General features: G+C 41.7%; 1 protein-coding gene across 13 annotated transcripts in view; it reads right to left on the bottom strand.

Annotated features, from left to right (window-relative positions):
* The window catches only part of TIAM1 (TIAM Rac1 associated GEF 1), a 188,274-nt gene that overhangs the window by 103,154 nt on the left and 57,177 nt on the right, over window positions 1-27,943 (bottom strand). For 2 of the 13 annotated variants that reach the window (XM_083500330.1, XM_083500328.1), the window contains exon 1: window positions 2,772-3,078. The exons of 9 other annotated variants lie outside the window; for them this stretch is intronic. The gene's annotated coding sequence lies outside the window, so the exon portion shown is untranslated. Of the gene's footprint in view, window positions 1-2,771; window positions 3,081-9,814; window positions 10,021-27,943 lie in introns of those variants that run through there. 2 more of the 13 variants (XM_083500325.1, XM_083500319.1) reach the window with 2 other exon arrangements.

Genomic DNA, 27,943 nt, shown 5'->3' with positions numbered 1-27,943 from the left:
GAGCTGTTCCTCTTAACACCTCACCCCATTCAGTGGCCCAATTCAGACGTAACTAGAAAACTTGGATCAGATTCTGGTTCAAATATGGCAAGCCAGGTTCTGGGCAATCCAAAGTTAATGGTTTGCTATATATGGATGAGTTGGCAAAATGACATTTGTTCCAAAACACAATTGGGAGCTTGTCACCTTATCCCCTCGTGTACAAAGAACCACAGTTCATATCAACAAACCATAACTGCATATTAAAACCAAGTTCGCATATTAAAAATAGTGCATTTTTGTCTCCAGCAGAAGTCAGTGTTACTGAGGATGTTAACATACTAGACATATGGTATCAGTAATACTTTATCACTGACTCTATAGAAAGGAGAACCACAAGACCCAGTTCCATATATGTAAAAGCTGGAAAGTATGGCCCTGACAGCTACCTACACACGCCCCATGAAATGTATGGTCACTTTCATAACATTTGCACATTACTTTTGAGGAACCAACTAGTAAGGAAAAGTGCTCTAAATAAAGCATTTTATAGGTGCTACCATACCTAAGCACATAATTGCCACAGCAATTTTCGGGGCATTTCAAAATGAAATTATCAGTTTTAAGCTCAAGATGAGGTGGCACACCCACACAAACATTTCTCAGAGGCTTTTTTTTTTAAAAAAAAAATGTTAATCCTCTTTAGATCAGCCCAGGAATGTAACGCTTCCAAAATGAATAACTGTCTTGACAATGGGGTTTTGAGATAATCAGATGAAGTGTCACAAGCAGCAATCACCTCTCTTAATTAAGGTACAGAAAATGTATTTTCTGTCTCTGCCCCTGAGAAATTATTCTAGATGACAAAGTACCACGTCAATGGATGACGTTTGGAATCCAGCTAAACTGTAGCTATATAATATCACACAAGTATCAGCAGAGAATATTCTTCTGAACTATATACCTACCATATGGAAATTAACAACTGTACAACAAAAATTGATTTTTACGTGTTCTAATGGTAGCCAAGAGGCTGATATTGATGAACTGGAAGAGTAAAGATATTATCTCCTTTAATCAGTGGATTGATAATAACACTTGCAACCTACGAACGGACTGTTTACAGACATAGACTCTGCCTGGATAAATACAACAATATTTGGAACAAATGTATACAAAAGGTAAAGGTAAAGGTACCCCCAACAATTAGGCCCAGTAGCGGACAACTCTGGGTTTGCGGCGCTCATCTCACTTTACTGGCAGAGGGAGCCGCATTTGTCCGCAGACAGCTTCTAGGTCATGTGGTCAGCATGACTAAGCCACTTCTGGTGAACCAGAGCAGCGCATGGAAACGCCGTTTACCTTCCCACCGGAACAGTAGCTATTTATCTACTTGCACCTGATGTGCTTTCAAACTGCTAGGTGGGCAGGAGCAGGGACCGAACAACAGAAGCTCACCCCATCACGGGGATTCGAACTGCCGACCTTCTGAACGGCAAAATGTGGTATTAATACAAAATGTAGTAGACTATTAATATTTCTATTAGTATTAGGATAATAATATCAAATTTATAAAAGGATGTATGGGTTAGGGTATTTTTTGTATATATTCATATAATGTCCCGTACCCGTCCCCGTCCCCGTTCCCCCCCCCCCCGCTTACACAGTTCTGTGTTTTGTTCTTTTTCCTTTTTTCTTCTTTTTGTATCACTTTACAAATGGGACTTCTCTGCAGTGGCTCCCTGCTTGTGGAATGCTCTCTCCAGGGCGGTTCAGTTGGTGCCTTCATTATACACCTTTAGGTGCCAGACAAAAAAACTTTCCCCTTCAACCTGGCCTTGGGCTGATTGACATCCAGTCAATCTAAATTGTGCTGTGGAAGGGGGGAGGGTTATTGGTTTGTTTCTGTTCTTATTTTTATTATGCATTTTGTGTTTTCTGTATGGGAATTTTATGTTGTGAACTGCCCTGAGAACTATGGATATAAGGCAGTATACAAATTTAATAAATAAAAAAGTAACTAAATGCAAACTGCTAACCTGAATGCTTTTTATAGGTAGGAAAAGGGGCACTGGGGGTGAATTTATGGAACCAAGGGGGCAGCGGAACCACTGCTTCAATATCTCAAACAAACAATAATACTACAAAAGGGCTGTGTTGCCTTAACACAAAAGTTAGGGGTTGCCGTAATAAAGTTCAGAGTAGCCCTGCAGAATGCACTGCAGTGCTCAGAAATAGTTTGAAAGTCCAACAGCAGCAGACCACAGCCCTTCGTTACATGTGTAAATGCTGTAGAAACAACCTTCCCAGTTTTCAAGATTTCACTACTCGCAACAGGATCATGAGCGATACTGGAAATTTTCACAAGACGACTTTAAACTGTTCTAGAGAAGGTAACTGGTAATTATGGAACCAGACAGCTTTGGGAAAAGGTGCATATTTAATGAGTAACATGAGATGCCTCTCTTTCTCTCAGGAAATACTGCTACTAAATCCAGCACTTCTTAACATTCAAAAACCATGTGCCTTTTCCTGCTACTGCCCTGCAAAGAGGGATAAATGCTTCGAAAAAAATGCACCTTTTAATTGTACATGAAGGAGGGAGATATGCCTCCTTTTCAGCACAGAGGAAAGAACCATGCAGGTTATAATTCTTTCAGCACATAACCAACATCACAACGCATAGTGTGCGTACACACACAAACACAGAGGGAGGGAGTCAAAAAAAGAGCTATAAACTATATCCAACAGGAGAATTATCAGAGTTTCTTTTTACAAAGGTAACCACTTACCATTAATCAGTAGCACCAACATATCCTCTGGTCTCATTTCACAAAGCACTCAGATCCAGCCAGCAACAAAAAATGAGGAAGCGTGAGTCTTTCATTCCGCTTCTGGCTCAGAATGTGGGTGTAACTTGCTAAGTTTCATGCTAAGTAGAGATGGGTCATTTGGGTGTGTTTAAAAGGTTCTCTCTCATCCCCCTCTCCTCCCCCTCTCTGTAGTCAGGTCTAAGGCTTTGCTTTTGCATTTTTCACATGCAGAAGAGAGCAGGCTGTTGGGATGTCTTCAACTTCCTCAAATCTAAATACTCACAAACACCACCTCAGCAGGGTCTCTTGAATAGGGATGCCATTAACAGCGGGTTTAGCCAGTCACTGAAAAACACAGCAACCCAAGAGAAAGGCTAAACGCTTGGAATGGCACTTCAGCTGCTTTCACACATGTGCCCCATGAGCCACAGACTGAAGCCAAGTAATCTCCAGGGAAAAGTCAAAACAAAGAGGAGGTGGGCTGCTCCTGCCTGAGGAGTTGGATTAGGGGTTATGATGTTCCTGCCAAACCATGGCAGAATGAATGGCATGCCCAGAGGTTCAGTCTAGGATCTCTAGTCTCCAATACACACTTGAGTGAATGACATAGCTAGAGCCTCATTCATTCCCACAATAACCCTACAGCTATAATCCTTGAAGCACTTTAGAGGAAATCTGTCCCCATGCAAACTGTTCTCACATTGAGAGCTTGTGCTTCTCACTGCAGGGAGTGTGGGAGAAGTGATGTGAAGCTTCTGTTTTGGAACATACAAAGAAGAATAATACACCAAAAAAAAAAAGCAGCGAGTCACTTGCACTTCCTGTTCCTACTCCTCCACTCCCTCCCACATATTGCATAATGTTCTATCTTGGGAAATGTTCTTCTTCCTCACTAGATCCACACATATCAAAAGGTTCTAGGCTGACCTGGAGGTTTGTTTCTAAGACTCAAAGAATACTTCCATCACAACACTGAACAGAGCTATGGTCTTAATACTCCAGGAAGAGCAGCCCTGCACAGAAAGTGCTGGATGGTCAGAACACCAGACAAGAATTCTTATTTTTTTACTGTATGTTTTATTTACCATGCCCAAGGGTTGTTTGGAAAATAGCATTACTTATTATATACCCTCAGTCATGCAGAATATGACTCCACATAGAGCTTGAGAAACAATTCTGACATCATAAACATGAGTCTGGCAAAGGAGGACTGTGGTCATCATGAACAAATTGGGACTATGCATGGGAGGGTGAGAGGCAACTCTCCAACACCACATTTTACAGGTCATCACCATCTGGAGGACCTGCTGGGGAATATGGAAAAGAACTTTGTAACCAACTTCACTATTTCCTAATGATATACAGAAATAAATCTTTAGACAAACCCCAATACAGTCGTACCTCGGAAGTGGAATGCCTTGCAAGATGAACGTTTTGGCTCCCAAATGCTGCAAACCCAGAAGTGATTGTTCCGGTTTGCAAATTATCTTTGGAACCCGAACATCCGTCATGGCTTTCGATTGGCTGCAGAAGCTTCCTGCAGTCAATCAGAAGCCATGCCTTGGTTCCCAAACATTTTGGAAGTCAAACGGACTTCTAGAACGGATTCTGTTCAACTTCTGAGGTATGATTGCGGACCAAATCAGAGGCCTTCCAACTACCACCCCAAACTCACCCCCAAATAGGCAATTCTATTTATGAGATACCACTATCTTTCTTAGGAAGCTATAGTTTAGCGACAGTACCCTGGTGAATAATATTTAGGCAGTCTTGAATTCTATGCACCAACATTCCCCACAAAATGGAAGGCTACAAGAATTTTTATCTCTGATGATGCCATAATTCATCTGACCACCAAGTTTTGCCATTTTCTCATCTCTATCCATTGTTTCCCTTGAGGAGGTCTATTCAGGTTGGTGACACTACCATGCATAGCTGTCAACTTACAGATTTGAAAATAAGGGACCAGCAGCCTTGAAAATAAGGGACCAGCAGCCAAAATAAGGGACCTGCAGCCTCACCTGTTCCAGGCACTCCAGTCTTCCTGTCCTCCTGCAGTCTGGTCAAACTCATGCTGGTAGCTTTGAGAACACTGTCCAACCAACTTTGTAACCAGATGTTCAACTGAATAGAATCTGAATCACATGCACCACAAGGCCTATGCAGCCTCAACTTAAGATGGCTCCCCGGCCTGGCTTTGCACTGCAAAGTTTGCAGCAGCACGTGCAACAAAATGGCGTCCAGCATTCAAAAAACTCTTCAGCTTGCATTAACTAGCCACACACAAGGCATGCATGCTCCACCCCCCAGTCGTACACAACCACACTATATGTGAGTTCCTCTGAACTACATGTAAGTCAAAGAGATATGAATACAACCACACATACTACTCCTTCTGTTGGGGAGAATCTCACCTTATAGGCAATAGTTTTTCGTACACTAGGCAGTGTGAATTTGGAATTTGGTTGTGAAACTGTAAGGCACATGAGTGAGATGCAATGATCACCAAAACAGCAGCACAGATAAGCAATTTTCAGACATTTTCCACTTTCTTCCTCTGAAATACTGCATGATTAATTCACATAGGAGCTTTTCCTAACTTCATTCTGAAATGCAGCTGATTCAGGAGACTGTAAGGAAACCCGGGAAAATCCTTATCCAACTGACATGATAAATTACTTGGAATGTTAAGTGGAACTTTGGGGTTTCAGTACTGAGAATACAACTACACAAATCTGCCATAAAAACACTACACTGAGATTTTCCAGTATTACCATCATACATTATTGCTACTTGAAACGATCTCTGTGTGATGGCTACTCCATTCAGCAACCTTTGTGTACTGGCTCATCATGCAACTCTTTCCACATTGTATGGTTTATTCCCACACCAGTAACAAGCGGTTGTGATCGCAGCTCACAACAACAAGATAACAAACAATTTTGCAGGGGACAAGTCAGCAATGCATATAAATGGGTAGATTCGACTTTTAACATAATTAATGGTGCTTGCAAAATGAATCACGGCACAATTCTATCTGGAAGGAAGCTCCATGGTGTTTAATGGGGGTTGTTCACAGGTAAGCATGCACAGATTGCAGCCTTAATTAATGCCCTTTCTATCGTGCATAACCATGCACTTTGACATGTGATAACTCTGGATGTCAAATGGTCAAGTTAAATCAAAGGCATTGCTTCACTCAACCAATAAAAGAAAGCCCAGCACAAACATTAGTTTAAATTCAGGTTGGGAAAATGAACAACACTGATTGTGAAATATTATTACCAAGACACTGAATAATAAACCTCATATTTCTTAACAAAATCTACAACAGAAGCTAAAGCATTGGGGTCAGATCCAATGTTGTTGTTCTGCTAGTACAGACTGCCACTTGCTCAAGAAAACTTCATCTCTCCCCTGCAGCCAACCCACACTCTCAAAATATGCCCTAGAAGATTGGAAGACCCGGGAGGCAGATTCTGAGGGCGCTCAAGGAAATGAGACGAAGGGGAAGTCCCAGGGCATGAGTGGAACTTGTAGACACATAAAGTTGGATATACAACTCGTGGTATTCTTAGAATTTTCCTGGGGCTAATCTGAATGTTATTTCAGAGGGGAAGCTACATTATTCAGCTGCAGCAAAAACAATGAGTGATTAATTTTCCAACTGTTTGGTGTAGATATGTTTAGTAAGGCCATGGTTATGCAAAAAGAAGAAGTATTTTATCGTTCTAAGAAGATGAACATGAACATACACACATACATGTACTATGATAATCCCATTCACAGGCAGCTTGCGTTCCACATTTCTCCACTAATTTCTCAATTTTCACGCCACTGCAAACACTTTACCTATAGCCCCCTAAGGACCTCCTCCTCCTCCTCCTTTCCCTTTGACACAAACTAGATGAGAGCAGTCCAGCACACAGAAGTCCTCCTCATCCAAGTCAGCCTTGCTGCTACAGAGGTGTATTCAGTGAGTAGCTGTAGGGGAAGTGATGGGATGGAGGAGGAGGAGGACCACAACCAAAACCATCACAGGCTTTTTGATTCTCTAACCTTACTTACCAAGCTTGATGGATTACAGCAGGGGTAGCCAATGTGGCACCCTGCAAATGTTGTGGGACTCCAACTCCCATCATCCTCAGCCAGCATAGCCAATGGCCAGAGGTGCTAGAAGTTGCAGTCCAGCAACATCTGGAAGGCCCCATGCCGCCTGGATTAGAGATTTTAAAAATTAAACATAAAATTCTCTTCCCAAAATCCCAATGAAAAAAATGGATGTACGGAATACCTACTTAAAACCCCATTAAAACAGCTAAAACATAATGAATTCTACCCGGCCCTTGTATGCACTTAACCCTGGTCCCCGAAAGCCAAACCTAATAAAAAGGACTTACAAGTGCAATAACAGTCGGTTATTTATAGGCACTAGTCATACTGATGGCTGTAAAATGCAAATTGTTATAACGCACTCCTGTGTTCTGGGCCACTAGGGCACTTTAAATATTTACAAGTTCACAAGACGGAAAAGAGTATCATTCATTATCCAGTAACACAAGCATTGCCGACACTGCAGTTCCATGGAGAAGTCCTATCTATTCCAAATCAAAAGCAAAGTCTAGCAGCTAAGCAAGTGTAGGCACACACTCCTAAGAGGAGAAATATTCCCACCAACTGCAACTGGTAGAGAACAAATGACAGCAGGTCCATTATTTTGTCACAACAAACAGCAATATCATATCCAACTGGCCTTACCATTTTGTAAAGTCATTATTAGAGTCTTGTGCTACCCAAGATTCCTATATAAACTGATGTGGTCTTCCTCTGGAGAGCACTTCAAAAAACAACAACACACAGCTAACAAAGGGAGTCATGTCAATTTGACCTTTGGCTCATTTTTAATTAACGGATGAAGGAAAACACAGAGAATCTGACCTTTCAACATTAAGGGGTAAAAGGCATACCAAAAATAAATGCCAACAGGTGCAAAGAGAATGACTGCAAAGATACAGGTAGAGTAGTATATCTTGCATGTATTTTATGCTGACACAGAGCTGCTTGATCCCATTTAAAGTTAAAGGGTAAAGGGTCCCCAGACTGTTAGGTCCAGTCACGGACGACTCTGGGGTTGCGGTACTCATCTCGCTTTATTGGCTGAGGAAGTCGGTGTACAGCTTCCGGGTCATGTGGCCAGCATGACTAAGCCGCTTCTGGCAAACCAGAGCAGTGCACGGAAACACCGTTTACCTTCCCGCTAGAGCGGTACCTATTTATCTACTTGCACTTTGATGTGCTTTCAAACTGCTAGGTTGGCAGGAGCAGGGACCGAGCAACAGGAGCTCACCCCGTTGCGGGGATTCGAACCGCCGACCTTCAGATCAGCAAGCCCTAGGCTCTGTGGTTTAGATTACAGCGCCACCCGTGTCCTATTTTGGCCCATGCAAAAGCCAAATGTTCTGGTGGAGACAAATAGCTCTTTCCTTGGCCATGCATTTGAGAAAGGTAATTAGCTTACCTTTCCTCTCTGGTGAGAATCAGCTGTAAGCCCAGCAGACATGCCTACAGTTCAAGTCTGACAAAGGGAGGTGATTCATAGAGATGACATACTATAGTCTGAGCATGTTCTAAAATAACGAGTGACACATACCAGTTGGGGTAGGTTCACAGTAGAGAGTTTGACTGACAACACCCTTGCCGATAGCCCTTGAAGGCAAAACAATGACTTGTTGGCTCATGCCCGCAGTATTTTGAGAACAGGCCTTTCCAGACTCTCGCTCATCCTATTAAACGGCCAGCGAAGTTGAGATAGTCTGGTAGAAGACTTCGCGTGTACTGAGGGACCAAACCCCTTTGCCTTTCTTGCCACATTAATCCTAGCTAAAATGCAGTGTTTTTACTACCTGGGCTATACAGTTTTGCACGCAACTTGCAAACTTTCCATATAAACACCAAAATGGCACTCCATCAGCCCATGTCCAAGAGCATGCCGGGTCCAGACTTCATAGTAGATCCTGAGCATGTTGCCAAAAATACACAATCTCAGAGTAGCAAAGTATTCAACAGGTTGCCTCTCATCTCAAGTAGTGCAATATAAAGGTTGGAACAAGTTTTACTTTTAGTGAGACACAGAGAGCAATTCTCTCACCTCAGTGACCTATTGGCGTTTCCAACTGCATCTCTTTTCCTTCTCCCTACAACAGTCTGAAGAGCAAAGCTATAGGCAAGTAGAGTAAGAAAAGGAACAGCAGAAAAATAACTAGGGGGAAGGGATTGACAGCAGAACTAAAGACACTGCTCTGCTCTGCTGGCTGCTATCTGCTGTCCCCAAGTGTACAGTGTACTATGTCTTTTCTAGAGTTGCCATATTTCAAAAAGTAAAAACTAGGACACCCTGAAAGTTGTTGATCTTTTTAAAGGAAGACCCCAAAACTGAGTTGCCTAAGATTCTGGACAAAGCACCACTTTTCGAAAATTTCCCATGGATGTCAATTCCGCCTTTGAAATCCCGCTAATGTCTGGGGAAATCTGGACGTATAGCAGCCCTGTCTTTTCCCACGCTGTATAAACACGTGCACACACCCGCTCTTGCTCATTACCCATAAAACCAACTTCATTCTACAAATTTATCGTGGACCGTCAGGCTTGCCACATCTAAGTGCTTCAACTGTTCATGTATTCAAAAATTCTCCCCCCACCCGCACTGTCTATATTTTAACACCCATGAGTCCACCTGCCATGTACTTCAAAATAAACCTTTTCCACAGCATGGGTTAAGGCTACAGCTTTGTCTGGACATCTCCTACGCCTGACAAACTGCACTCGAACTAATTAAGCTGATATAAGAAGAGCAAGTTATAATTCAACTGTTGTTGTTTTGCTTCTCTCCCATTCCCTTTCCCCCTTTTCCAAAGCTGCTTTGGTACAGAGTCACATTCACCTACATTAAACACCTGAGTGCAGAATAAAGTATTACAATTTTATATCTTCCTATTAATATCAGCTCTGGCAGAGTTCCTTACCCTAATTATGCCACAAGACTAGATGAAGAGTATCCTTCCAGATTCCCAGACAAACTGGAGACAACATGCTCTTCAAAATGCAATCCCGTATCCAAGCTTTGGGATCTGCCTCTGTGAAGTGTTTGATCAACATTACCCTGTCTGTGTCCACACCACGCTGAAGAAATCTCTACCTGACACACAGGGTGGGGAAAACAGGGCTATGCAGCCTACTCAGTGTAGGTGCATGTTTAAACAGAACACTGGGAACAGACACAACTGAACCCTAATAAATGTCAACAGATTGTCACACCCTGAAACACCTGCTAATTAGCATCCACTGTCATGTGTTAACCCATTGCTTAAACGCTATCATTTGGAGCAAAAGTAGGCTTGGGAGTAACTTTCAGAGCATTTGAAATTCAGGCCATCCTCTGATTTGGGTAGCAATGAAATGTGAACTTTTAAAACAAGGAGCTGACTTTACTGCAGATCATTAAAAAAAGCTTTTGAAGGGAGAGAAAACCGGGGAAACTGTAGCATACCACTTGAAGCATTCATTCCCCCCCCCCAAAAAAAAAAATCTAGGAAGTATAGTTTGTTAAGAGTGCTGAGAGGAAACCCCTATTCCTCTCACAGAGACACAATTCCCAGAGTTCCCTAAGAAGAGGGATTGATTCCAAACTCCTCTTAAAATTCTAGCTATGAGGGGGAAAGGGGTTTCCTAAGAACTCTCAGGAGAACAAACTACAGGTATTGGGATGGGAAAGCTCTTTTAGACTGGGAGTGTGCTTCCATTCTCCAGCCCTGGTCTCCACTGACTGTCATCCCTGACCATTAGGCATAATGGTTGCAACTGATGGGAATTAGGAGCCCAACAACATCTGAAAGGCCACAGGTTCCCTAACTCTGACGTAGAACAGATCCTGCAGTACTATACTTATATTGGGCAGAGCCAGTTCATGGGAACATCAGTATAGTATAAGTGTGGATTACCTAATTAAGTGTGTATGAATCTGTGCTTATATGTTCAGGTTACCCAAAAAATATTTTCTCTGAAATGCCAGATTTCCAGCCTTTTCATTCATGCATCGTAGCCAGTAATAAAAGATGCTGCAGTCTACCATTTCCTGCAAAAATTAAAATAGTTAAGAAAAGCTTTTTACAAGCTATAGGAGCCCTAATGACTATAATCCTGTCTTCTCTTCTTTACATTTTATTGGGAAAATATTTCAGGTACTGAAAGGAAGATTTGTGACGCCACACAGTTCTTTATACTATTCAAAAAGAAATCAGAACTAGTCAAATCCTGATTCCCACCCCTTACCCCAAGGCATTAAAAGTACACCACTTCCCTGTAATGACAGAGAAGTTGTGGTCTGAACAATATGGTTAGAAGGCCAATTAACAGATCCGTTTTGCGAAGCGGTAGGTGCCTCTGTTTTTTTCCTTTTTAGTGTTTGTTCTCTGTACCTTAATTTTCCTCCTTGCAGCAAACTGCAAACCATATTACAGTGGTACCTCGGGTTAAGAACTTAATCCGTTCTGGAGGTCTGTTCTTAACCTGAAACTGTTCTTAACCTGAGGTACCAGTTTAGCTTATGGGGCCTCCTGCTGCCGCTGTGCTGCTGCCACACGATTTCTGTTCTCATCCTGAAGCAAAGTTCTAAACCTGAGGTACTACTTCTGGGTTAGTGGAGTCTGTAACCTGAAGCGTCTGTAACCTGAGGTACCACTGTACTGGGGAATCAAAGAGCTGTGGCTCAGTGCTAGAGCACACTAGGGCTGGGCGATGTCAGCTTTTCAACATCACAGCATATCACCAGCCAAACATCACAGTCTGGCGATATACTCCAATGTTGAAAAAACAATCTACATTGGTCTCAGCCTGTGAGAAATTGCCACAGCTCTCACTGCAGAAGCTGAGGCGGTTTCACCCCAGTGCCTAGTAAGCTCAGCTAGGGTGCCAGGCTCGTTTAACTGCTCGGCCGAGGGGAATGGCAGCCGCACACTCCTCAGCCAAGCAGTTTAAAGATTCAGAGGGGGGAACAAGATGTATCGGTGCCTTGCTGATACAGCTTTTTTTCTCCCACTATGCAGTATGATATATCGCTGGCGAAACCGCCACCGCTCCTCAGTCCCTCTGCTAGCAATGCTCACAAGAGGAAGTCACCAGCAGAGGGACTCAGGAGCAGTGGCAGTTCCACCAGCGATATACCACTGAGTGAAGCTGACATTGCGGTCTGCTCCTCATACTGGTCCTGGGTGATATATTGATGTGTTGTCCAGGCCTAGAGCAGACAGCCCCAGATTTAATCCCCAGGATCTGCAAGTGAGGCTGAGAAAGACCCTGATCTGCAAATACTGAGGGAAGAGGAAAAAAATACAAAAAAGGCCCATTCACACATTTTTTCCAGAGTTTGCAAGAGGACACACACACTCCATTCCAGCTTGCAGCAAAAGCTTTTCTCCAAACCAGGCTGGCAAGCCATCCTGCAGACCTCTTTTGAAAAAACTAAATCACTCATCTGCGGGTTTTACAAAAAACAAAAACCCTGCTGTGTGCATTCAGTTCTTTGGCAACATGTAAATGGGCTTTCTGGATCCTGGCAAAAGCCACAGCAGAGGCACATCTGCCTCTGCCTTTTAATCATTAAGGCGAGCACAAATTTGTTATGTATTACTCCAACCATTGCTATGAAAATGATTTATTTTTTTTAAGGGGGCAATCAACAAAATTGTTTTACATAGTGGTGTTGTCTTCAGAGACAGAAATATTTTGCATTTCGGTAGCACCTCAGAAGGTACCATTGTTATGTGGATGGAGAAATACAGATCAATTCCAAAATTTGCTTAGCAAATAAGTGCTAAAAACAGGATAGACTGTAGCTGGAAATACATTACAGGCTTAGAATGCAAAGAGCTTGTGTCAGTGTTTCAGACAGATATGGCAGTTCTAATGGTAAGGGTATGGGTTATTTGTGCAAGGAGAGAAAGTCACTACTAAAAGGTAGAATTCAAAATTTCATTCAAGACAACGAACTATGGTTTGCAACTCTGCTGCAAACCAGGATCACATCCCAGTACAGTGGTACCTCAGGTTAAGTACTTACCATATTTTTTGCTCTATAAGACTCACTTTTTCCCTCCTAAAAAGTAAGCGGAAATATATGTGTGTCTTATGGAGCAAATGCAGGCTGCACAGCTATCCCAGAAGCCAGAACAGCAAGAGGGATCGCTGCTTTTGCTGTGCAGCGATCCCTCTTGTTGTTCCGGCTTCTGCGATTCAGAATTTTTTTTTTTCTTGTTTTCCTCCTCCCAAAACTAGGTGCGTCTTGTGGTCTGGTGCGTCTTATAGAGCGAAAAATACGGTAATTCGTTCCGGAGGTCCGTTCTTAACCTGAAACTGTTCTTAACCTGAAGCACCACTTTAGCTAGTGGGGCCTCCTGCTGCCACCGTGCCGCCAGAGCCCGATTTCTGTTCTTAACCTGAAGCAAAGTTCTTAACCTGAAGCACTATTTCTGGGTTAGCAGAGTCTGTCACCTGAAGCGTATGTAACCTGAGGTACCACTGTATACTGTTTTGGGGTTGCAGAGCAAGCACAAACCAAAGCTTATTATTTTGGACAAAACATCCTTATTATAGCTCTGTTAGGCATACAAGATAACCAACCTTGCCTTGTCATGTGAAGGTGGGGAGTGGGGAGGATGGGGCAGTGCAGTACACTTTAGCCTTGAAGAGAGCTTATGGCTTTTCTCAATTGAGGAAGAGGAAATAAGACATACAGAAGGGGAGGTGGTTGAACATGAGCCCAAGGCTGAGGTATGATACTAACTATGGGACTTAGACACCAGACCACTTCATGTTTTTTTACAGTTTTCACATGAAAGCTAAAAAGAAACCAAAGTGTGCTCCTATATGGCTGTGCTCTAGGAGAAGGCTGCAGGTTTTGTAAAAAAGAAAAAGAAAAACTTCTCATCCATGGGTACACCCCCCCAGTTATGTGAAGAACCGGCACACCAGCGCTGCTAATAAGCTGATGGGAGTTTGCGGTACTTTTCTTCTAGAAAAAAAGGTGCTGGTGCTGTGTACCCTTGAGTAATCCCAGAGAAAAAGCACTGGGTGTTTGGGGAGGGGGGGGTGTGCCTGTGGTAGTTGTTCTCTACACAATCAGGTCAGTGCAAGCAGTGCTGCTTACAAATGTTATAGTCCCTGCCTAAAGTGCTACCAGACAGAAGTGATTTCAGGATCCTCTCCATAAGGTCTATGAAATAATAATAAATAATAATAATAATAATTTATACCCCACCCATCTGGCTGGGTTTTCCCAGCTGCTCTCATTTAGCCTTCAGAGAAAGAACATTCAACAGCTATCGGAGGATGTGATTAGAAAGATTTTTATTTTAATGTCTATCAGTTACATGGAACGTATCTGTCAGTTAAAAATGACAAAAACAGATTCTGGCTTGCTATCTAGGAAAAGATCATGATTAAACTTCCCAGCAAACACACCTGATTAAAAATAAATAATTTGGTTCATCGTGCCTACTTTGAAATTTGTCTGAGTGTGCATGTGTATGTATACTCTGTGTGTGTGTGTGTGTGTGTGTGTGGAGAGAAAGAGAAATAGAGAAAGAAACACACAGAGACACACACATATAGGCTAAATAGTATGCCAAATATTGCAAGTTTTTCATTATTAAATCAGAGCACTGAGTTCAGAACAATTAGTTATCTTGCACGTGGGTTTGCATTTGGAAGTCTTTAGAGGCCGCCTGCTGCCAGGCTCTTCTGGAAATCCAGCTGGCAGTCATAAAACTATTACTTCATTTGGTTGCATTTTGTACTTGTATCTGCCTTCTGGGTACAGAAGGCACCAGGCGAGGGCAGTGGGGGGGGGGAATAAATATGTGCAGACCAGAGTTTGATTCCATATAGTACTGTTTCATTTTAGTCAAGTTGCTCCTAAATTTATATTCATCCACAAGAGATTGTGGGTGGTATCTGATTGTGATTGTCTGCTGACACAAAGAAAATCAGTCAGCAAAACGGGGTGGGGGAAATTTCTGGCGTTCCCTCACTCCACACACAGTGGCTCACACCCTAAATCTGCTCCAGAGAGGTGGAGACCCCACAGGAGAGATTTAGGGAGATTTACGGAGAGGGTTCAGGGTGCTGCAGGAGAGAAGATTGCCCAAAAATCTCTTTCTCCATTCAAGTGATGCATCATTCTCTTTGTCCATATCCTTCTTGACATTCTTCTTCCAACAGGCTTTTGGGAACTGACTTTTTTTAAGGAAAGGCCTGGAACTATGATGTTTTTATTGTAAAGATCTGTATATAATAGATCATATATATTAATGTTTAATTGTTTTGTTAATTATTGCTTTTTCTATGTTTTAGCTGTAAGACACCTTGAATCCCTGTCAGAGCAAAAGACAGAAAGCAAACAAACTGTCATATCCTGTAATGTTAGACATCACTCATTGTTTTTAGATAGACACTTAGTGATCACCATTCATAACAGTGTAACTGGTGTAAAACACCTTCAGCAGCAAAGTGAACCCCTATGTTACTATAATTCAAATTTGTAATTACATTTATCTTGCAAAACTATTTAAACTATTTAATATTTCGCAACTCATAATCCATCTGTTCTGTTCTTGTTTTCATCCAACGAAAGCTCCTTTATAAAATTCAGTAAAAGCATCCCACCCCACTTACAAGCGGGAAAGAAAATCGAAGTGGTCTCAGTATACTTCCAGCAAAGGCCATGCTAGTTTCCTCAGAGAACAGAAATACCTCCACACTTATATTATAAGCAGGCAATCCCAACACCAGTGCAGTGTAACCAGTGCAGAATAGACAGAGGGCCTTTCCAAATACTCTTGACAGCCCATTCTATCTCAGCAGTTGATTTAAGTGGAAGGCAAAAGAGACAGAGAGAGATAATGCCACAGCATACAAATGAAAATCTGAAAGGGTCTCTCTTCCTTGTGTTTTAAAATAAGAGATCTGGCTCTGTGGAGGTGACTCATGAGTAGAATGCCTTATGTGCTGAAGGCTTGCAAAACTAAGGCCTGAACATGTAAATTAAATTGTCAACCTGTGTTGGTTTTATTACAGGCAACATAAATGACTGTTATTGCTTTTATTCTGTCTGCAATTTGTGTACAGCAATCAGCATTTTAAAGCTATAAATATACAAGCCTTTTGCTTTGCTATTCCATACAAGATTTAGTGTGCGGTGGAGCTTAGAGAGCGGCAAGTAACTGGGTGGCTGGAATGGGTAATCTCATTTCCTCTATTAGCACAAGGAAAGAGATGCTGTGGGGAGAATGGCATCCAATCAAGGTCTTTTACACACAGACCAGTTATCATGGAGTAACTATGAATCGTGCGTTGCATCCCTAGAGCTACTGCCTATGTAAAACACTTCTTGAACTAAAAAAAAATTCAATTAGATTTCATAAGCAGCACAGCATTACTGAGAGTTAGCTCTGGGTTGACAATTTAGGAAGGACATTTTTGCCAACGTGATCTGACTCCTGGCTCAAAGGCTGGCTTTACTTTCCCTACCACTGATCAAGGCAGCTTTGTATTTAAATTAAACACTTTCTGGGTAGCCACAGAGAAAAACAAGGAATTACATACAGGGAACTGAGTGGGATAGTGAAGGAGGGACTGTGAACGCCCTCCCTCCTCCAGCCCACTCACAAGGCAAAATGTATCAGCTGGTTCAGGAATGGTTCCAATATGTGCCTAGAACAAGGCCCCTTGAAGCTAAAGCGGTAGCTCAAACATTCAAAGACAATCGTCCTTCAAGAAATATGACAGGCAGAAAAGGTTTGTGGTACTTGCTGTTGTTCTTACACAGCTGCTATTTTTCTTTTCCAAACCAAGACTGACCAAGAGGCGAGCCCACAACATATATGTGGGTTTGCGACTGATATATTCCATTTGCTTTGAAGTTAATCACATCCATTTGGTATTGGCTAAATTCCCTGATATCTGCAAATGTCCATGCACTTTTAAACTCTATCCCCGTAGCATGGGGATTAACAACTGGGCAACCAAAGTGGATTTTATTGTGGCGGCCAAGAGACTTGTGTTTTGAAGTTGGAAGGGTAAATACCCACTGTCCATATTAAATGACGGTCTGAGGAACTGGCTCATTCAAACACATTTCTCATAGGCATCGATTCTGTGTGGATACCTATTCTGACAAATGGAGGGCTTGTATTAATTTGCATGTTTCATTTAAGATCCATGTACTGTATTTTCCACTGAATTTGCAATGTGAACTGAAGATGATTTACTCTTATTACTATTTGTATATAATAAGTTATTATTAATATTCCTTTTCTTCCTTAATTATATTTCCCCCCCCCCCCCGCTTTCCCATGTTAAATTTGCAAATAAAAAAATTCTAAAAAATACTGGCAATGGGAGGGGGGTGAAGCCAAATAATCCTCCCACAGCTCAAAGCATCCTGAAGGAAATGCAAGCACTTGCTGGGAGTCAGTCTCTTCCACAATACCTGCAGTCCATTTAATGTGCATATGTTGACTGTCAAACAGCTTAACTAAATAGCCTTGGCCCTAGAAGTCCAATAACCGTTTCCAAAAATGAAAAAGGAATGCTAAGTTCTGGCAAAGAACTGGCAGGCACTTTGACCCTAAAACAGATTCATTTGGCAGTCAGCAAAGCTGATTTTTAAGGAATTAACTTCAATATGAGTACGTTCAAGGCAGAGCTGCCAGACTCAACACATGGGAAGTTATAATGATACAATTTGAGTGTGTCGTTTGAATTGTTCCAAGTACACACTTAAAATTATTTTTTAAGGCTTTTAAAATTGCATTTATACCATAATAGTTATTTTTAAGTAACATCACTATTATATTTCATAAGGGTAGTATTAAATCCTCTCTTTCTGAATGGGAATGTAACTTAAGACAATGGAGCATTGGTTTGCTTAGTATTAAGTGTTTTTGAATTTTGTTTGGGGGCATAAATACTGTTTAAAGGTAAGTCACTGAGAAAGAGCATATTCCCAGTGTTTATGTGGTAGATTTTATTTATTTGGTAAAGCTCAACACAAAAAACATTCTGAGTGGTTTGCATAGAAACAGTAAAGAACAAAAATAACATTTCCTAGAAAATAAATAGAAATGAGATAGGCCCAAAGAACAATTGTATATCACAACTTAACAGTGTACAAAAGAATAAAGCTTTAGAGCCAGAGTCTAGTAAAGGTTAGATAAAAGTTTCTAAGCGACATTAAAATGTCATTACTGTCTCTGCCTTATGAGTTACCTATGAGTTACCACCCATCTTCTGAATCACTATCACCAAGCAGGGCCACTTCTGCATTGTCACACAGTGACAATCCACTGGTTGTCAGAAAACCAGCGATTTCTTCTTGGAAGATCATGAAGATTGGCTTGATCTGTACCAGAGGATACTGTCTACTAGGTATCCTTGTTCCAAGTTGTATGGTGTTTTAAGAACCTGTGACCTCAGCTCACCTTTGGTACTGAAAACAAATTCCTATGTTAAGAATGTGGTCCAGAGGGACCACTAATACATCTTTTGCAGCTGGCTCTGGTTGGTAGATCTTGCAAATGAAGTAAAGCCAAGCAGATTTGATTAGCCGAATGTCTGTCCACTCTTGTTCTCAAATAGGCTCACTTTTCTCTTTACACCACCTTTTTGCAAACTCCTCTTTTCTCCATTGTACAAGTGTTGACTTTGAATTACCATGGGTGTACCACATCACAGTTGTCCTCTCTCCGCCCCCCACCAGCATGGATTTCTCTGCAGGTGGGAAACAGACCGCAAACAGCTAGTATCTGGAATTCCCAATGGGGCCACAAATTGTTAGGGAAGGGATTGCAGCCGGCCCACAATCCTTGTACAGGCCTGCTCTCTGGCAATGAAAAAATAGCTAGAGTTTTAAATCAAAAGCACTACATACATTGAAAGGAAAAGAAACCCAATGCTACAAGTTTAGGTATGCAAAGAATGCTGCCCTTGGTGACCTGAACAAATTGCTTCTAGACCATGAGCCAATTCAGTCCTACCCTCCCAGCACACCAGCAGGGAAGTAATTATCATCAACTTAAGTGAGCAAGTTCTTGACTTGAGAGCATCCAATTTAATACTGAATTCAAGATGCAGGAGGGAAGCCTGACAAGAAACTGACTACCAGTGTTAACTGCATGTGCAATAGAGAACAGAGCTCAAGATGGTTCAAAGACGGCACAGAGCGTGATGTAATTTCCTAAAGAGCACATCTATAATTCTACACAAAAGACTGCTGTAGACCAGCTGTGTTAACACTCTCTTGTGAGGCTAATGTTTAACAGTTGTGAGAGGAGTAATGGAAGTCTACAAGAGCCTTGCAGAGCTGTACTTTTTGGTAGCATTTCCACTTATTAAGGCATTAATATTCATATTCAACTTAATTCCTCAAGCTTCTTCCTTCTTCTATGCTGCTTCAGTGGGCAAACTGTTTTCTTCCTGTACCTCACCCTAAAGTTCCAAACTGGTGCCAACACTGTTAATTTCCAAGCACTAACAAAACATGTTGTCTTAGACTGTAGTCAAGCAAATCCTGACTAAATCTTATGAAGTTTAAATTTACAGGTATTTTCTTGATTTTTAAAATAGGCTTTAGAGATACAATAATCTCATGTGTCTGAATAGCCTGGGAGATACGTGAAGAATTTGGTTTGGAACAGAAATCACAAAGGGGATTCCCTAGATTTAAATTATACTTGACAGGTGAAATTCTGTGGTCACCTTAAAACCCTCCAGGGAAAGATTCCAAAACTCTCCTCAGTAGCTTTGTTTTCAACTCATCATGCTCTTGGGTCATATTTCCCAATAGCAAAATGGCTTTGCGGCAACTTGAACACCTTCTAAATCTTCTGTCAGGGTGTTTTGTGTGTGTGTGTGTGTGTGTGTGTGTGTGTTCTTCCTTTTTATTATGACACCCTTTCAGATGTTTTAAATCATCTGCCAGGACCACCATTTCATCTTTTTCCCCCTTTAACCATGAACAGCTCATTCAGAATTTCTTCTCACATATTCCAAAGCTTTGATTATCTTTGCATAACTCCTCTTCATATCCTCCAGTTTGCTGGCTGGTAAATGCCATCAACTGGTAAAATAGAACTAGGCCCTTGGCACTCTGCCCCAACATGGACTGATTAAAGCAGCAGCACCATCTTCTTTATCGTACAAGTTTATGTCAGAAGCAGCTTTTTAAGATATGAGCTGGCTCTGGCCTTTAAGATTATTACTATTTACTATATCCTGCCCTACCTCTCAGAGAAGCCTAGGATGGCAAAACCCACAAGCAACAAAACCATCAAAATATCTAAAAGCAATTCCAATAACAGACACAGATTGTGGGAAATATCTACTTGAAAGGCTTGTTAAAAGAGTAAGGTCATTAGTAGGCAGCAAAAAGTCAACAAACATGGCATCTGTCTAATACTTAACAAGAGAAAATTTCAAAGGTAGGTGCCATGTCACTAAAGGCTCAATTCCTATATTGTGCAGAATGGACTTCCTAATATGATGGTATCTTCAGGTGGCCCTCTCTTGCATTGCTCAGTGGTTGATTGGGTGGGTAATATAAGGGATGAGACTATCTTTTAGGTTTTGTATACTGGAACCAGCACCTCAAACTTAGCCCAGTTCCAAATTGGCAGCCAGGTCAGTGAGTGAAATCAGAGCTGTGATTGATGGGTGCTAGAGAGAAATGTAGTGTCATACAAGCCTCAGGGAAGACCCAAAAATAGCTTCAAAATGAGCCACAAAGTTCCTTCTTCAGGCAATGAAGGAGGATCTTCCTGGTTCGTTTTGAAGCTGATTTTGGGCTTTCCTTGGTGCCTGTGTCACTCTAGTTTTCTCACTGTAGAGTCAGACAATGGAGAAGGACTACAGGGTTCATTCTTAACAGACTACTGCTTAATTATGGAGCTGGTTTTTCATCTTCCGTGGAAGAGAAGTGATTGTTGCCCGGAGGAAAAGAATGGAGAAATCCAAGGTTTTAGTATAGCTGTGACCGGGTAATAGCATGTCCACCCAAAATCAAAAGGTAGCGGCAAAGACACGGGTGCATGCTCTTTCTAGCTCAGGTTCAATTTCATGTAAAAAAAAAGCTGTGGTTTTAATGGGTAATTAAAAAAGAAAAACCCTCATAATGCAAATGTAAATAAAAACCCATCGTTAGTATGTGCATTTTGCTGCAGTTTGGGAGAGGTTATGGTTGAGAAATTATGAACTACATGAAAAATAGCCCATACTAATATCACTGGGGGTGAGGGCTGTGAGAAAGCTGTGTATGACAACCCTGCAGTATAGTCTAGTATTGTCACTTAGTCCTTTGGTGTGTTGGGTTTTTTTAAAAAAAGGGAAATGCAATGCAAGGGTCTGTTTAGTTGACTGAAGCAGCAATATGGGGGAATGGGGGAGATTATTGATTTCTTTTCCATGTGCTTGGTGGGGAGCTGTAGTTCAACAACATCTGGAAGACCAAAGGTTCCCCCCACCTGAATCAGATACTACTGAGCTAGATACACCAGTTATATGTCCTGATATAAAGCAGCTTCCTATGTAAAACTATCCTGCTATGCACACATGCACCCTTCTAATATGGGAGCTTCCCATATGTGATGGGTTGGGACCATAGCTGTCAAGTGTCCCTTATTTGAAGGGACAGTCCCTTATTCCAGCACAATGTCCCGCTGCTGTCCCTTATTGATGGATGTCCCTTAAATTTCAAAGGAAGCAGCTCCTCTCCCTCCCTCCCTCCCTGCCAGCCAGGGAGGAGGGAGGCTCCAACTGTGTTGCTTGGCTGTGTTGCTCACCCAATAAGCTGCTGGCTGGGCTTTCTGCCTTTGGCTCAGAGGGGCTCAGAAGTTGAACATACCTGTGCTGAGTGCACGGATCGGAATTGGATGGATATGTCATTGACGGCCCACTCACCCTTGCCGGTGAAAAGGTCTGTCTGGAGCGGGGGCAAATGGTGTGGGAAAAGGAAAGGAGATCTCGTGGGGGGGGGCTTTTGAATTTGTTTTGGAGGCTCCTTCGATTGACTTATGGGGGAAAAGAAAGGAGCTGGTTGACTAAAATAGTGGGTGACTGGCGATCTTGTGGCGAGGGGGGGAGGCTGTGTGTATGTGGCTAGTTAATGCAAGCTGAGGGGGTTTTTGAATGCTGCACGGCATTTTGTTGCACGTGCTGCTGCAAACTTTGCAGTGCAAAGCCAGGCCGGGGAGCCATCTTAAGTTGAGGCTGCATAGACCTTGTGGTGCATGTGATTCAGATTCTATTCAGTTGAACCTCTGGTTACAAAGTTGGTTGGACAGTGTTCTCAAAGCTACCAGCATGCGTTTGACCAGACTGCAGGAGGACAGGAAGACTGGAGTGCCTGGAACAGGTGAAGCTGCAGGTCCCTTATTTTGGCTGCTGGTCCCTTATTTTCAAATCTGTAAGTTGACAGCTATCGTTGGGACTGAACCATGAATGAAGTATTTTAGGAGTTTCCTATGCTATAATGTAGCACAGCCTCTAGAACTCCCCACACTATAGTGCAATCATATGCATGATTTTTCAGAAGTATATTAGCATAGGATCACAGCACCTTTATCTTAAGTCTTCTTTACCAGCATCTTAAAATTTCTCCATAACTAGTGATGCCTAGAATCTTTAAAGTGCCTGCAAAAAAATGAAATCCGTTGCTTTTCACATCTGAAATCACAAGCCAGGTGCCACCCTGGTGTGTGTGGCTTACATCACTTTGCAATGTACCTTTGATGGATGCAGAAACTTATGCCCAAAAAGGAACACCTGTGTTCTTAGCAACCAGGCAATCTGAATCATACTGCTATATTATACATTTGTAAGTTTATATCAACAGAATATTGGTGAGCAAATGTCTTCTTACGTCAAGGTCAGATTGCTAAACAAATTTTTACAGTTGTTAACAGTACTTATTTTACCTCCAGGAAGGGGGGAAATGATTCAAAGGGAACCAACTGGGAACCAATTCTCCCAAAGAGAGACCATAGGATACATTTATATAGCCATATTTATTCCAGCAGAACTGTATCAGTTTAACATACCTCTCAATCACGACACACTATATAGCCATTTAAATATATGGGTAATGCTTCCCTTTCTTCCCACAATAGCCATAATCCATCATCTTTCACTCAAGGAAACATGAAATGTTTCGAGCCCTTACACAATTCTCCACATAGTATTTTCTTCCATTTATTCAATGGCAGGGGGAAAGCAGATCTTCCATTAATAATAAGGCAAAGAAGATTTCAGAGGACTGTACAGACCGTGATGTGCATGCTGATTTGCAGGATTCAGGGAAGTGCAATGCAGAAGGCAGCAGGCAAGGTTCTCAACTGCTGTGGCTGCCAGGAGCACAGCTCAAGTTCAGCTGTGACCTTAAAGAGTGTCCACCAATCTTTACATGATAGAAAGTAAAACTCCTTTAGCACAGATTTGCAATAGGAGGAAAAGTAAGTCCATTTTAACATTGGGTGGCCGACCCAGAACTGTCATTCTGCAGAGCAACGCCAACAACACACTGCACCCATCCGAGGGAGCTTTGAATAGAACAATCCTTCCTTGTGCCAGAACTGCTGTGACGATAGGCATTTTGCCAACACTAAATAAAGGACTGGTGTATCTTAGTAATCACGCTGATGGACCTTCATCAGTAATACTCAACGGTGTGCCCCTGATGGGTTACCTGTGGCCCTCCCAACTGGTTGGCCAATGCTCAGGGATGAGTGGGGCCGTAATTCAGCAATGCTTGGAGAGTCACAGGTTCCCCACCCTGTTCTATGCCCAACCATCTATGAAGCAAGAGAGAAGAGTGCTGGTCCCTATGGTGTGGCCCTAGGCAGCTGCCAGTTCACTTGTCTTCTGGCATGGGTCATGAAGCGCCCTGATCTAGATTACAGAACTATCTATTCCAGCCAAACATTAGTGTTATAAAAATTCTCCATTTATTACTGACCTTTCATTCTTGCATGTATGATGCACGTTTTCTGCTTCGGTGCAACACCATCTGCTACCCCAGCAGCTGCACTTACACCCAAACTTGTGCCCAAATGTACTCTTTTCTGTTGTCCTATTTAGATCAGCAATGAAGTTCTGTGTTCCAAAAACCTCACATTTAATGAATTGTTTGGTTAGTATCCCCAATCATCTCTATACTTTTTCTTATAAAATTAACTGTTTCAGGTTTTGCCTGTCACAAACAGCCACTATTTAGTGGATTAAAAATGAATATTTGGGACAAACCCAAAACCTAGTTTGACTGGTTCACTCTATGCAGAGCCAGAAAATAGTTTATATTTGACCTTGGAAACCACTTTTTGTGCAAAATGTATCTCCTCTGAAGCAGAAAATTTAATTTTGTGAAGTATGGTACAAGAAACTACAATTATTACAGTCTTGCTTTTGTGTTTATCAACACAGACTGGCCTCTGCTTTTCCTGGACCCAAGGCCTGCTCCTGGGACAGCAACTTTGCATTTTTTAAATTAAATTCTGGAATCTCTCTCCAGTCACAAACTCCTTTTGAAAATAATGGGTTTTTCTTTTCTTTTCAAGAACATTGCACCTTGAAATTTGGTAAGGCCAGTGAGGATCAGTTTTTTGTGTATGAAATGGATTAAAGCCACAAACCCCTATTGCCCCAGAATAATCAACACCAAATTTTGTTACTGGGCACAATGAATAATAAAAAATGTACAGTGTTTTTATAAAATATATTTTGCTTGATTTTTAAAAGACACAATAACAGTGTAGCCCATTGTTCAGGCTAAGCATTAAAGACAGGAAAGCATTTCCATAACAGCATTTGGAGGGGGAGAAGGAGTTGATGCGGAATTGCTTCAGCTGATCAGTTCCAGTCCCAGCTATGTGGTCCTCACCACAGTAAACCACTTCCTCATGGACTGCCACCACACAGGAGCATTTTTAAACAGTGCTCGCTGTAATGTATTAATCCACCTTGAGTCAAAGTTCCTGCACTTGCTTTCTCAAATTGCAGCAAAATCACACAATGCATACAACTCCCTTTTAGGATGTTCTCCTTGGACAGTTGCCAGCCATGCTCAACATTCTGGCAGGCCCACTGCTGATGCCTCCCCTTGTCTCACCTTAGAAAACTTCTGACCTAGCATTTCAAACAGTACCCTTTGAATTTCCCACAATGGCCCTGGTTTAGCATCACCCTGTGACAGGATGAGTGTTGGTTGGAGTACTGCCAACACAGCCAGATAAGCCTGCCAGGGCCCACTGGAAGAGGAAGGGCCCACCAGAAGACACTTTGTACAGGCCCCCTTCAAACCTGGACACAGCCCTGCCTCCTGGGTTTCTATTATTATTATTATTATTATTATTATTATTATTATTATTATTATACCACCCTTCATCTGAAGATTACAGGGCAATTTACAATATACAAACACAAAAATCCGCACCATAATAACGAACAAAACAATAACCCAACACAAACAGTTTAAAAGGCCAAATACTGTTTATTAGCCAAAGGCTTAGCAAATAATGGGGGTGGGGGGACCCTGCACATAATGCTATTTTATGTTATCAATCAGCAGCAGTGCTTCAGAGAGCCTTACTTAAGCCTTACTTTCTGAATTTCACTATTCAGTCAATAGCTTTCATTAGTGACTCCATGTTTACACTATAACCCTTCAAAAAGTTAAGCAGCAAAATGGAAACCCATGCTGTATACCAAATGGCTGTTATGTTCTGAAACATCCTTACACTTCCTGTAACCTGTTCCTGCTGGCAACTAGGAATGCATGCTTGAGGTGCTAATTTTCTAAAGAAATGACCTGCATATGTCTTTAAGAGCACAAACAACTCCCCATTAACACTATTGTTTACGCAAATTGACTACCAGCTCTTCCACATTTAGATGTTCTGAATCATCCTCATTTATCTTACATAGTTAAAACTTGTTGAACACTTTTTTATCTTTCTCGTATGTGGCTGCTGCACTGGCCTGCCTCTAGTTACCCAATCCATTTTACATCACCTCATTTTTTCACATGGTACTCTCAGGTTATCCTAACTAAAATGAGAGGTAAAAAATAAATCAATGTTTTAAACAGAGGCAGCTAACACGATTTGCAGAGGGGTCTGATCTGTCACCAAGGAAATTCTTCTGGTCCCCCAGGACTCTAATTTGGGCAGCATTGGGAAAAGAAAAACAAAAAAGTAGACACAGCACTGGATTAGGTGGAGAGGTTTAACCTCTCCATCTAGATAAGCTCCCTGATGAGGATATAAATTGCCCCCTCCCTGGTCATCAGACTGATCATTACATGAGCAGCATGGGGTGATAATCGCCTGCCCCAGCTCATCTGGGTTGGTGCCAATGGTGAATGTGGTCTTCCAGGCAAAAATGGTTAGCTACCCCATGGTTTTATAGAAAAGTTGTCTATATAACGTGAGTAACTCCAAGAGCTGCAGTGAAGGAATAAATGCAACATTTTAAAACCAAATAATTCAAATGCAACAAAACAGAATAGAGAAAATGTGAGTATTATTAAGCATCCAATATTTACATTACCCATACTCATATTTACATATTAATTCTGCTAACATTCGTGTTTGCTAAACAAATGCTTGATATACAATAAAACATATTATCTATTCAAGAAGTAACATAAATTATTTATTCCAAATTTGATTTTAAAAATCCTTTTTATAGTTCCTTGAAAAAACATGATTTATCATTGTCAGTTTTAACTGGAATTATCTTTCTAGAGCAGCTATGCAAATTTGGTCTGAAATGACCACTGGAACAGACCAAAAGCCTATTGCGTCCAGCATCCCATAACACAAACAAATTTGTGTTATTTGAAGGAGGGGAGATGCACACGCAGAATGCATTATACACTGTTATTGCATCAGACATCCCATGGCTATCCGCTACAATCTTCAAAGATACAGGACAAGTATATGGTTCAAACATTGTACGGCTTTTTCTATAAATTTGGCTTGCATAGTTTCATCTGTCCTGGGATGTCACTTTGCCTTTATTTATAAAGCAGAATACTTACAGAAAGTGGTGAAACTTCCAAGTGGGGTCACTTTGCAAAAGCATCCCTTCTGTGTTATGCCTTCTGGAAGACTGACTGGCAGAAAGGTTTTGCTTGTATGATGGCAGCAACTTACTGTAGTACCAACAACTATAGCCCTGTTTGGGTATGTTGTTTGCATATATGTTAGATGCAAGTAGGGTGAGCAGGGATGAATGCACTCAGCTGTCCCTGCCACTGCCATGCGCCTTACTCTCCACAAGTTGGAGGCTCAAGCCTGAAGAGTGGACCCTCTTCTACTTGAGGAGCTCGCACCAAGTGACATGGAACTCTGCAAAATTGGCATTCAAATTCAGGAAGGGAGTCTCCACTAGAAGGAGGGAGCTTTCCACTTCAGATTTCACCCTCCAACTCATGGACCTTGGGGGGGACGGGACAGCAATTTGAGGAGAGGCACTATCATGCTCATTCTCACATGTAGCCTTTACACACGAGCAACATACCTGAATCAGATCAACCTCAGACATGAGTACTCAAAATGCCTAGTTCTTTTATTCTCAAGGGAGGGAAAGGGAAAAGAGAGAATTTAATCTGAACCAAAAGTGTGTAGGAAGAATATTCAGCATGTAGGAGTAAGAGAATAATATTTTAGCTGGATATTGCAGCTGTCAGAGAGAATTCTGAGACTGCACTCCCACACAAAGCAGATGCATCTATTCACTTCTGATTTTAGGTGGTGTTCAAATGTTCTCCCACTTCCCAGTTACGGAAAGTGCTCAGAAAACCCTTTCCTCTGCTCATGAGCATTATGCCCTCACTGCTCTTCCAGCTTCTGAAAATTAACAAAAATGTAGATTAAGTTTATCTTTTAGAAGTTGGATGCTTGCATTGCAAATTTCAAGAAGCTTTTTGCCTTTAAAACAGGTGCACACAACTCATTTCAGAATTATGTTATCCATGGCAAAATTAAAACAAATGATGATTTAATGACCACAAGTGTCTTGCTCCTGCCTTGCTCCTCCTGCCTGTGCTA

This window comes from Podarcis liolepis (genome assembly GCF_965112155.1).
Source record: "Podarcis liolepis genome assembly, chromosome: 4".
Classification (NCBI taxonomy): Eukaryota; Metazoa; Chordata; class Lepidosauria; order Squamata; family Lacertidae; genus Podarcis; species Podarcis liolepis.
The sequence above is the reverse complement of the archived record's forward strand: the minus strand, read 5'-3'. Positions and strand labels throughout refer to the sequence as shown.